Raw genomic sequence first — 13,193 nt, 5'->3', positions numbered from 1 at the left:
CGGCCCTGCTCTAACCTAGAGGCCTTCTTTATATTCTCTTGTACCTGAACATGCATAAACAAGGGAATAAAATGTGCAAATAATAAAAATATTTAAAGGGCATGGAACATTTTATGGAGCAATTAATTGTTTTTGCTCCAACAACAGCTCGACCTCATGCACGGTTATTAATAACATATGAAATTAGCAATATTGTACTTATAATATTTTAATATTTATGCCCTCCATTTAGGAATAATTAGTGCTATATTACTTTTTGGACACATGCAGTTTTCAATTAGCATCTTTGGCAAAGGATCATCAGCAATCAGCAGTACATTGTTTTAACTTTGAATAAAGTGAATTACTCAGTAGGGGGCGACAGTGAGTCTAAGATGAAGCACCGTACAGGGTAGAGGAAATGTAAAATTTGTTGTCTATTATGTCACACATATAGATTTATCAAATCTTAATTTTTTTTAGTTTCCTTGCAATATTCATAGTACAAGTAGAAGAATTTTGATTGACTGCAGCCATTTCTTTTTGTCTACTAAGTTGGAGCTGCTGTGATACCTGATGAAGGCATTATGCCAACCAAATACAACTGGCATTGAGCAGTTGAAAAAAAGATTGTCCCTAGATCACAGTCACCTGTCTGCAGACCACTGTACTTGGGTGTCTTTGGAAGTCCCATAGACGTTGAATAGAGCACATTTTTGATTACTGCTTAATAAAAACGCAAAACGCAAGACTCTTGACTAGGCATGAGTGGACGTGTGGAAGTTCAGGTTCAGCCGACCTTGAGTCCAATATTCGGTTTGGGTACCCGAACTTAACTCAAACCACATTTAAGTCAAAGGGAACCCAAATTTTCATGCTATAAAATGGCTGTAAAATGGTCATAGTAAGGGCTAGGGGGTTGAAAAAATAAGCAAAATGGTGGTAAGAGCAGGACAATTGCCCTGCAAACAAATGTGGATACGAAAATGACTTAAAATAGCATATAATAACATAGAATAACAAGAAAATAAAAAATAATCTTGAACTAGGAGGCGGAGGTCCAAGTTGAGGCATGGAACAGTGCCTGTGTTTTTTACTGTACTTGTTAATAAATAAATGAATGAATGAAAAAAATGTATGGGGACCCCCTATTTTTAATAACCAGCCAAGAGAAAGCAGACAGCTGTGATGGGAGGATCCTAAAAAATGTTGTGGGGTCCCCCCTGTATTTTAAAAATAGCAAAGCATACTATTGGGGAATGATATCGCTATCCATGGATATTGGCCCTTTTCCAGGCTAATAAGACCAGCACTCAGCTACCGCAGAATTGGCACACTCATCAGATGCTCCAATTTTGGCACTTACCCTCAGCTCTTACCGATTGCCATGGTGCATTAGCAAAAAGATTAATGAGGTTGTGGGGTTGATGTCAGCAGCTGACGAAAGAATTAAACACACAAAAGTCCTTTATTTGAAAAAAATCAGCCTCTGACAATTTCTCTCTTTCACCCATTTATTAAAAAAAAGTCCACACTGGTCCTCCATAATCCAAATGGGGATCCCATGACCATCCCCGTATTATTCATCCAGTATCTTATTCAGAGGACAAAACTCCGTAGACTGGAGCATCAGCCCATGACGGGTCTCATGCCGTACTCCGTAAGACCCGGCCACTATGAACTGAGGTGACGTCAGCAAGCTTACCTCAGTTCACAACATCACTGCTCATCATTCCGGCTCTCATGCAGCCCTCGTGAGAACTGGTGCCTGTGAACTGGGGTAAGCTTTCTGATGTCACCTCCGTTTACCTGGTGTTGCAAAGTACAACGTGAGACCCATCAGTGGCTGCTGCTCTGGCCCATGGAGCTTCATTCTCTGAATGGAGCTCCATACACTGGATAAAGAAGATGGCGATTGTCATGGGACCTCCATTTAGATTGTAGAGGATCGGTGTGGATTATTATTATTTTTTAATAAATGGGTGAAAGTGGGAATTTATTCTGGAGTTTTTATTTAAATAAAGATTTTTTCTGTGTGTTTTTTCTTTTCTTATTGGGTTAGTAATGAAGGTGTCTGATAGATGCCTCTCCATTACTAACCCATGGGATTGATGTCAGCTGACATTACACAGCTGACATCAACCCCACAATCCCATTTCCTTGCTTGCCAACGCACCAGGGCAATAGGGAAGAACCGAGACTCAGCGCCAGAATTGGCCCATTTATCGATGCACCATTTCTGGGGCACCTGAGGGCTGGTCTTATTAGACTGAGAAGGTGTCAATATCCATGGCCCTGCTCAGGTTAATAATATCAGCCCCCAGCTGTATGCTTTGCTTTAGCTGGTTATTAAAAATAGGGGGGATCCCAAGTAATTTTTTAGGGTCCCACATTTTTAATAACCAGCAAAGGCAAAATAGACAGCTGGGGCTGATATTAGTAGCCTGGGAAGGTCCATGAATATTGGCCCCTTCCCAACATAATAAGACCAGCTTACAGCTGCCTTCTTTCCCTTGTCTGATTATGAAAATAGAAGGGACTTTGTTTTTTTAAATTATTTATTTGTTTTACACTATCAGGTCGGGTCACCTGGTGCGCCGGCTGCCATGGGGTTGGAAGGGCCCACAGCCTCAAAGCTTATTGAATGGCTGTGCTGCAGCCTTTTTACAAGTTTTATTAGGCTGCCGAACCCAAACAGTAACAAGGACGTACAGTAAGAAGTCCATGTTTGGGGTTCGGTACCAGACACTAGGTGTCCAGTACTAATCCCGAACTTTACAGTTCGGGTTCTCTCATCCCTACTGTTGACCCAATTTTTACGATCAGTGGGACTGTTTTGAACAGCTGACATGTGCCACTAACAGCAGCGGGCGGAATCGCGATCCTCCTGCGGCTTTTAACCCATTAAATGCTGCTGTCAAACTGTCAGCGGCATTTAACATGCTCTTCCGTCAAGCGCGCCGGAAATCCCATGTCACATGACCACAGGTAGCCGATAGGTTGGCATGACAACCAAAGGTCTCCAGCAGACCTATATTGTTGTCACTGCCAGATTGCTATGAGCGCTGTCCAGTGGCCGATGCTCATAGCAAGTCAGCAATTCTGCTATATACAGGCGATCTGATCATCTCCTGTATGTACCAGAGGCGATCGGGTTATTGCAGCTTCTAGTCTCCCATGAAGACTATTGACGAACGCCAAAAGTAAAAAAAAATATTTTTAAACATATTTAAAAATATATATATTTAAATATAAAAGTTCAAATCACCCCCTTTTGCCCCATTCAAAATAAAACAATAAAAAGGAAATCAAACATCCACATTTTTTGTATCACCGCATTCAGAAACGCCTGGTCAATCAATATAAAAAAATTAACCTGATCACTAAAGGTCGTAACGAGAAAAAAGTCAAAAAGCCAGAATTACGGGGTTTTTTGGTCACCGCAACATTGCATTAAAGTGCAATAATGGGCGATCAAAAGATCATATCTGAACCAAAATGGTATCAGTAAAAATGTCTGCTCGGAGCGCAAAAAATATGCCCTCACTTAACCCAAGATCAAAAAAAATAGAGATGCCTCTGGTATCAGAAAATGGCGCAATTTTTTTTAAAACAAATTTTGAAAAAAATTTTTGCCACTTAAAATGGAAAAACTAAAGTACCTGATGTCATGAAGGGGTTAACAAGCAGAGATCACCACAATTAAGTCCTAACCCGGCTCCGCCCATCTTGTCAGGATAACGCCAAAAGTCACAAAGTTGTGACCAAAATTTTGCTACTTTTGAAAGTTTATACGCCAGAATTCTATGCTTAAAGTTTTGGTACATTGGGCTGATTTTTTGGCTGTCGAAAAAAAAACAACAATATGAGCAATGATTTTTGGCGTAGAATAATTTTGACATTTTCATGCCAGTGTTGCCACAATTGATGGAGCTGAGGCGGGAAGGGGCAGTCCGAGACTGAAGTAAGACTTGTGGTTAGGTGCACGGAGTGCACACCACTTTTTATATGCGCCAGATTCATTAACAGGTAGTTTAGTATTCTTTCTCTCAAAATTCTAATCTTGGAACCAAACTTGGCATTCCTACTATTTTGTGCATGCAGATGTAGACATTTGTGGTTTGTGTCAACTACACACACACTGAGATGCATTTTTTGGAAATTTTTTATGAGTAATTATCGCAAAATAGTATAAGGGTATGTGCACACGTAGATGGGATCTCTGCGGATTTTTCCGCACCTGTTTTGAGAAATTCGCAGGTAAAAAGCACTGTCTTTTACCTGCGGATTTACTGCGGATTTACCGCGGATTTTATGTGTTTTTTGTGCGGATTCCACCTGCGGTTTGACACCTGCGGATTCCTATTATGGAGCAGGTGTAAACCGCTACGGAATCCGCACAAAGAATGAACATGCTACGGAATAAACAACGCAGCGTTTCCACACATTTTTTTCCGCAGCATGTGCACTGTGGATTTTGTTTTCCATAGGTTTACATGGTATCATAAACTCATGGAAAACAGCTGCGGATCCGCAGCATCAAAACGGCTGTGGATTCGCAGCAAAATCCGCAACGTGTGCACATAGCCTCAAGATGGTGTACAGCACCATGGAATCAATGGTGCTATATAAATAAATAATAATTATAATAATGATAGGGACTCTGAACAACTATGTAGGATTAATACTTCCTTCTGCTGTGCATTCAGGAAATAAATAAGGAATATTCTGAGTTACATTCACTTTTTACTCAAGCAATTTTTGCTTTTTATGAGACGTTACTTATTGCTAAATTTACACTTACAGGGATATTTCCATCTTCTCCAAGATTCTATTCCAATATGCAGTACGTGTAAAAATCATAATATTAGCAAACATCTCCAATAAAAAAATATAGTTTAGTTCTTCTGATTCGCTATGTCACTTACCCCATGTTCAGGGCATTGTACTTGTAGTAGCTTAGGTATCCATGGTTACAACCACTAACAAGTAACTAACTCTTCAGTTTTTACAATTTTCAAATAATGCTTACATGTAGGCTTAGGCCTAAGTGGCGTGCGTGAACTCTGCACATCCTGCACTTTTATTTTTAGGAGATGATATATAACTTTTTGCTTGAGTGAGGATTTTAATTATAATCTTTCCTTTTTTTTATGAAAATGTACACATTGACACAAAACTGCATGGAGGTGGATGCTAATATGAGGTGCTGAGTGGCATTTTGACAATGTGCCAGTTATCTTTGCTTAAATAATTTATGGGTATGAAGGGATAGCGTGAACTCTTCATTTTATAATGCAGGAATTATTCTTACATTATAGAAGTGTGAAAATTCTCCCATTTGCTGTCTTGGCAGCAAAAAGCCGAAGCCATTACTTAAACCATGGCTCATCCAGTGAACCCATCTACGTAGCATAGGTGGTACAGGTATAAAAGATAGTAGGAATTAAATTAAATTTTTGGGAAATTTTTGCAAATACTTTCCGTACTAGTCAAAATCTGAAGACATTTGTTCATGCAATGGTTTTCTTTATTCTAATAGAAAAGTGCACATTGTAGATTCAGACTGATGACATCAAGACTAGGAAAGACCGTATATAAAAACAAATAGCAAAGAAATATGTTTGAAAGAAACTAGACTATGTGTTAAATCTTAGATTCCTCAAGGTACCCCCTTTTGTTCTGAAACAGCTTTACACACCCGTGCCATTCTCTCAAACAACTTCATCATCGGTTATTCATCTGGAATAACTTCCTATGAACAGGTATGCCTCGTCAAGAGTTTACTCATGGTATCACGGGCCTTTAGAAAGTCTTTGAAACCATCAAGTGTCGTGCAGTGTTGGTACATAGTTTTATACAGTGCTGAGCCTAATTGCACAACTGTTTCGTAACCACTCAAAGAAGAAGTAAAGAGAAATGACAGATCATCATCACTTTGCCACATGAAGGTCAGTCTGGAGATCTACTATAACCTTGAAGGTATCCTCAAGTGCAGTCATGAAAACCAGCAATAGCTAAGATGAAAATGGCTTTCATAAGTAGAGATGAGCGATCCTTTCAAGGTTCGGTTCGGATAAGTGAACATCCTGATGTTCACCGAACAGGTGGTAAAACATATCCGAACCCCATTAAATTCAATGAGAAGCAAAGCCAAATGCATAGACAACACCTTCAGGGGGGCCAAAAAGCTACCAAAACAGTTCAAATTAGGGGCAGACACCAGGAAAAGTGACATCAATTGACTCAGAGTATAAAAATAGTTTTGGGCTACATGAACATTCTTTTCAATAAGTGTCTGAAGTTCTTTACAAACAGTAATGGCATGTAATTGAACCTTTCCTTTGTGGCAAAAGATGGAAACAGATTGGCCACGACCAACTTCACCTAAATAGAGCTTTGCTGAACAACGTGGACATACTTTATCCATACTCCCAACACTGTGGGTTTTAACTTCATTGTCTGGAAGTAATAAGCGAGCATGACAGTATGTCTTGGAAGTGAATGTTGGCACCTCCTTGCACAGATGTCTTGTTGTAGACGCAGGAAGTAATCAGGTGGAACTAAATCAATACAGTGCTGTTGCAGTAGTGTTCTACGCTGATTCACTATCTGTTGTCTGTGCTTTTGTTGAGCCTGTCTATGGTTTTCAAGTCTTTGTTGCCTTTGTTCATGAGGTTGTAGCCTGTTTGATGTTTGCTGAGATGGTGTCTAAAAAGGTCCGGGATGTCTCGTTTGTGTTGGCCTGCCTCAAGGCCTGCTTTTTATACTTCTCTTCCTAGTCATCCTGCAAAGTAATTTCAAACCCAAACAATGTCAGCTCTGCGCTCCAAATGCAGCTTGAAATGTACAATAGGCAGTGCATATTTCCAATAGAATAAGTAGTGCATGTTTCCAAATGTGTTTGCATATGTGACTCACCTGCAGTGAAGTGTGCAATCTGTTTGGATTTGTTTGTAATGTCTGTAAACAGCTTTGTGGTAGTGTGCTTTGGGGTATTGTGGTGCCACCTGCAGGTCATTTTTCCTTACTGCAGGTTTATGAAAATTAATGTTTAAACTGTATATTGTGATCACATCGTGGATGTGTGGTTTGTTTGGCTATTTTCTTGCTAAAGGGGGCAAGTTTCTCTTTCAAATAGTGTATCATTTGTGTGTGTGGGTGCAGTCTGAACGGAGATACAAAGTAACCACCGAAAAAGAGTGTTTAGAAATAATATATAAGGATTGAGACAAAATGGGGGAGAGACCGGTCTAGGCCTGCTGTGCTGGGAATTCTGATACCTTATGCAACAGCTCAAACTGCTTTTTTCAGCCACACTCAGGTGGCACATACAACAGTTTCGTAGACTACTATTGGTAGAAAAATGTAAGGATAGTAACATAGGTAGTTGACTGATCAATTGACCCACAGTGGAAATTTGAAAATGGCACAGCAGGAGTCAGCCATGGGCCATGCATGAGACAGGGTCTGGGCCAGCATTCACAGCTTTGAAATTAAGTTGAAATTAAGAAGTGGGTGAGGGACCGGTGTAGGAATCCTGTGCTGGGAGCCCTGATACCTCATGCAACTGCTCAACAGCTTTTCTGCTCAGCCACACTCAGGTGGCACAAATATCTTCTTTGTAGACTACTATTGTTAGAAAGATTTAAGAATAGTAACTCAGGTAGTTGACTGAAAGTACGCGCAGGCCTGCCGGTCTGGAAGCCATAACTGCTATAGGCAACACACATGAAGGAGACCCAACTTGGAGTCCAGATATTTAAAAAAAAATATTGCCACACACCACTAAAGTGGCATCAATTTCCCCAGAGTAGAAATAGTATAATAGGGCTCTGACACCCCTTACACTATAGGCAACCCACCAGATGGAAACCCAAGTTGGAGTCTCCACATTTTCAAAAATAATTGTCACATACCACTGAAGTAGTTTCAATTTCCCCAGAGTAGAAATAGTATAATGGAGCTCTGACTCCCCTTCCACTACAGGCAACCCACTAGACGGAGACCCAACATGGAGTCTCCACATTTCAAAAAATTGTTTGTAACACCAGCAGTAGTAGCAACAGCAGGCACAAAAGCCACGACAAAGGTGTCACAGACTGCAATAATATGAGAACAATGCAGCACACTAAAAATGACACCATTGCCTAATCAGCCCAGTCTGCGACTGGGGTGCAAAAGTTATTGGAGATCCATGACTTCATCATCTCGATGAAAGTTAGACGGTCTATATTTTCATAGGACAGCCCAATGCACTTATCCATCAGGACACCATCAGCAATGCTGAAGACACATTCTGAGATAACGCTGGCTGCTCGGCATGACAAAACCTCCAAGATGTGACAGGTGAGCTCAGGTCACTCTTCCATTTTTTAAGACCAAAATGCAAATGGGTCCAACCCCCCCTGATGGCATTGATATTGGGTTCTAGGTACTGCTGCACCATCCTCTCCAGTCATTCACAATGAGTCAGACTGGTACTCTGTTCTGATGGTGCATGGGCTGGTCTTAAAAATGTATGAAAGGACTCACAGAAATTGCTTCTGCCACTTACACTGCTGATGATGATAAGGTTTTGCATTGACAACTCGACTTTCCCGGTTTTGGAAGTCTATAACTGCAATGCACACTGTGTGACTCACTGCTGTCTTGGGAAAAAACACTCTTAAGATTGTCTATAAATGTGTTTCGATACTCCAGCATGCGCGCATCCTTTTCTGGAGGAGAAGCACCTGGCAAAATTTACTCTTGCTGTGGATCTAACAGGTTGGCAACCCAGTAATTAGCACTATTTCTAACCCTAAAAATATGGGCAACATGTTACAGATAGTGCAGCAAGAAGGCACTCATGTGTCAGACGCTTCCATGAGGTCCAAGTCCATGGTGTGCTGGTGACGAGGTACCTCCGGTCCCACAGACAACAGAGAGGGGATCATTATCCTCTTCATCTCCTGTCTGTTGCGTGCCCATCAACTCTTCCTCTTAGTACTCCTCCATTTTTTTCCTGGCTCCTGCACCTTCACTAACAGTTTGTCTGTTACAATGAGCCCCCCTCAAACGCTGTAATACACCATTCCATGGCACCTGCTTTTGCGAAGACAGTCTAGAATTTAGTCATCCTAGCAGTGGATACCGTGTTCACATCCGGCTTCTTATCACACCACGCTTTGGCTCTTAAGAAAATCTGCTATGGTGGATACCTACAAAAAAATCCTAATAACGTGGCATGACAACCACTGAACCGGTTAAAAGGGACACTCTGATTCCTAAATCTAAGCACTAGTCAGCACTTATACAAGCAGTCAGTACTGTATACTGAAGAAGGTCCAAGAGGCTGAAATTTTTGTACACTTACTACTTTTCTGAGGACTGCATTAAAACCTCACTGCATCATCAAATTTGAGTGCCAAGTTTTATCTGCATAATATTATGGTTTGAGACCCTACTTGTGCACCAGAAACAACTATGCCACAGTTTATCTTTATATAGATTCTGAAATGTGGCCTGGTGTGTGGCCCACACTATTAGCAGAAAGGATTAAGTTTCTGGAATGTGGCCTGGTGTAAAGGCCCCGTCTCACACAGCGACGCTGCAGCGATACAGACAACGATGCTGATCGCTGCAGCGTCGCTGTTTTGTCGCTGTGTGGTCGCTGGGGAGCTGTCACACAGACAGCTCTCTCCAGCGACCAACGATCAGGGGAACGACTTCGGCCGAAGTCCCCCTGCAGCACCCGGGTAACCAGGGTAAACATCGGGTTACTAAGCGCAGGGCCGCGCTTAGTAACCCGATGTTTACCCTGGTTACCAAAAAAAACAAACACTACATACTCACCATCTGATGTCCGTCAGGTCCCTTGCCGTCTGCTTCCCGCTCTGACTGTGTGCCGCCGTACATTGAGAGCAGAGCGCAGCGGTGACGTCACTGCTGTGCTCTCACTTTACGACGGCAGTCAGAGCAGGAAGCAGGCGCCAAGGGACCTGACGGGCAACAGATGGTGAGTATGTACTGTTTGGTTTTTTTTACATTTACGCTGGTAACCAGGGTAAACATCGGGTTACTAAGCGCGGCCCTGCGCTTAGTAACCCGATGTTTACCCTGGTTACCAGTGAAGACATCGCTGGATCAGTGTCACACACACCGATTCAGCGATGTCAGCGGGACCTCAACGACCAAAAAAAGGTCCAGGCCATTCTGACACGACCAGCGATCTCGCAGCAGGGGCCTGATCGCTGGTACGTGTCACACATAGCGAGATCGCTACTGAGGTCGCTGTTGCGTCACAAAACTTGTGACACAGCAGCGATCTCGCTAGCGATCTCGCTAGGTGAGACGGGGCCTTTAGGCCCACACTGTTAGCATAAAGGATTTAGATTCTGAAATGTGGACTCCTGGCTGGACCACACTATTAGCACAAAATATTTTGATTCTGAAATATGGCCTGGTCTCTGGCCCACACTATTAGCACAAATGATTTAGATTCTGGAATGTGGCCTGGTGTAATGCCCACACTATTACCATAAAAGGTTTAGGTTCTGAAATGTGGATTCCTGGCTGGAACACACTATTGGCACAAATGATTTTGATTCTCAAATTTGGCCTGGTGTATGGCCCACACTATCAGCAGAAAGGATTTAGATTCTGAAATGTTACCTTTTGTTTGGTACACACTATTAGCACAAGCGATTTAGATTCTGAAATGTGGCCTGATGTATGGGCCACACTATTAGCAGAAAGGATTTAGATTCTAAAATGTGGACTCTTGGCTGGACCACACTATTAGCACAAACTATTTAGATTCCAAAATGTGGCCTGGTGTATGGCTCAAACTATTAGCAGAAAGGATTTACATTCAGAAATTTGGACTCCGGGCTGGCTCATACTATTAGCACAAACAATTCAGATTCTGAAATGTGACCTGGTCTCTGGCCCACATTATTATCGCAAATGATTTAGATACTCTAAGGTCAATTTCACATAGGATCCTATCAATCTGAACTATCTGACTACTTACAGCAGCAGCAGCAGCCTCTCTGCACCGTTACACTGACAAAATGGCGCAAAACAATATGTTCGCTTTTTATATGGATAGGGACATCTGACTTCGGAAACCAATGACAGAAGCCCTTGTATCTGGACATTGTGTATGGTTTCTGCCCCCAATTGCCTGCCGGAATATCTACACATTAAATTAATTTAAAAAAATACAGTCCGCCCCTACCCTGGCCTCCCCCTCCCTTCATCAAACACGTCCCCCCGCTTGTCATACAGCACCACTATTCTAACCAAAGTCCTAACAAAAGCATTTATGGAAACTCAGTGATTTATCGAGCTTTGGACAAATTTTGACTATTTTGAGCAAAAATGCTTGAGAAAGCGAACATGAATTTGACTGTGCAATGTGCGTGCCGAATTTAAGATTGGCGTACCCTTTCCGAACAAGGTCTCTCATCTGTAAGGACATCCACTGGAAAAGAAGACCAAGAATTATCTCTGCTGCAGAGGATAGGTTCATCTTTGTTACCATCTTCAGAAACCGTAAACTTCAGATTACAGCCCTAATAAATAATACACAGACATCAAGTAGAAACACATCTCAACATCGGTTGTCCAGAGAAAACTGTAAAAATCTGTATTTTATGGTTAAATTGCTGTAAAGAAGCTGCTACTGTGGAACACAAACAAGAAGATACTTGTTCAAGTCAAGAAACATAGGGACTGGACATTAGATCAATGTAAACCTGTACCGTGCTCTAGTGAGTTAAAATGTGAGATTTTTTATACGAATCAGAAAACGTGAGCATATTGATTCTACATGTGTGGTGCTCAGCATGAAGCATGGAGGCACAGGTGTAATGTTGTGGGGTTGCTTTGCCAGTTACACTGTTGATTTTTTCCAAATTCAAGACAAACTTACCCAGTATGGCTACCACACCATTTTCCAGCAACATGCTGTTATATCTGGACTACTCTTAGTGGGACCATCATTTGTGTTGCAACAGGACAATGATCACACCACAAGTTATATAAGAGTTAAGAGACCAATAAGATGAGAGTGACAGAGTTCTGCATCAGATAACATGCCCTTCACAATCACCCAAAGTCAACCCAGTTTAGATGGTTTGGGATGAGTTGGACCAGAGGGTGAAGGCAAAGCAGCCAACAAGTGCCCAGCACTTCTGGGAACTCCATCATGTCTGTTGGGAAGTCATTCCAGGTGACTACCTGGTAAAGTTGCTTGATAGTATGCCAAGGGCTATAATGGTGTCATCATAGTTAATGGGGGAGAGGACTTTGAGGAATCTACTGTTTAACACATTCTGTTTTACTTCACACACATTTAATTGAGTTGAATTGAATTCTACTCAAATTTTACAAAAATCTATATTGTTATGAATAAGGATTTTTTTGTAATTCGCTCCATGAGAATTCAGCGAGATGGTGGCCAGATGTGGCAAAAGGTTAAAAAAGAAAAATATAATACCTCAAGGCTCACCTGTCTCGGAATCTGCTGATTCTGGTGCTTACTGGCTGAAACTGGATCTCAATGTCTCATTTTGCTACAGTCATGCACCTGTCTTTAACCTCTAAAACAGGACCTCCAGCCACGACCAGCCCAGGGAGGTCACAGTGTATCATGACGTCACAACATTATGATGGGCTATGACCTCTGAAGCCTGTACACTGCTGGAAGTTCTGTTTTAAAGTGAAGACACAGGTGCCCGTAATAAGAAAGAAGAGGCTCAGAAGAACGAACGAGCTGGCAGTGGGTACTGGAGGCAGCAGGGGTGCCAGGAAAAGCGAGTGGTAAGGTGAGTATTAGTTTATTGTTTTAATTTTTACACGTTATATTTATTATGCTCTGGGGTCTAGCGAGACCTTAGAATACAATAGGTAACATTTAATTTGCAGAGAATTATTTCACTGTGAATCGAATTTTCCTGTAAAATCCACTTAATTTGACAAATTTGAATCTTACCAAATCCGCTCATCTTTATCGGGGACTTTTATGACAAAAGATCAATCTGGATGTACTGGACTCTTTCGATTACAACATTTTTTATATAGGACTAAACTTAGCTGTCAATTGTATGGAATACCTTGGTATTCATCCTTAATTCTCTATAGTGGGATCTGAGATGACAGATGATGGTTTCTATAATGTAAGGCCAGAACGTGGACCATGAACCATAGTCAGATAAGCCAAGGTC

The sequence above is a fragment of the Ranitomeya variabilis genome, chromosome 2 (genome assembly GCF_051348905.1).
Source record: "Ranitomeya variabilis isolate aRanVar5 chromosome 2, aRanVar5.hap1, whole genome shotgun sequence".
NCBI lineage: Eukaryota > Metazoa > Chordata > Amphibia > Anura > Dendrobatidae > Ranitomeya > Ranitomeya variabilis.
Note: the sequence above shows the minus strand (reverse complement) of the source record.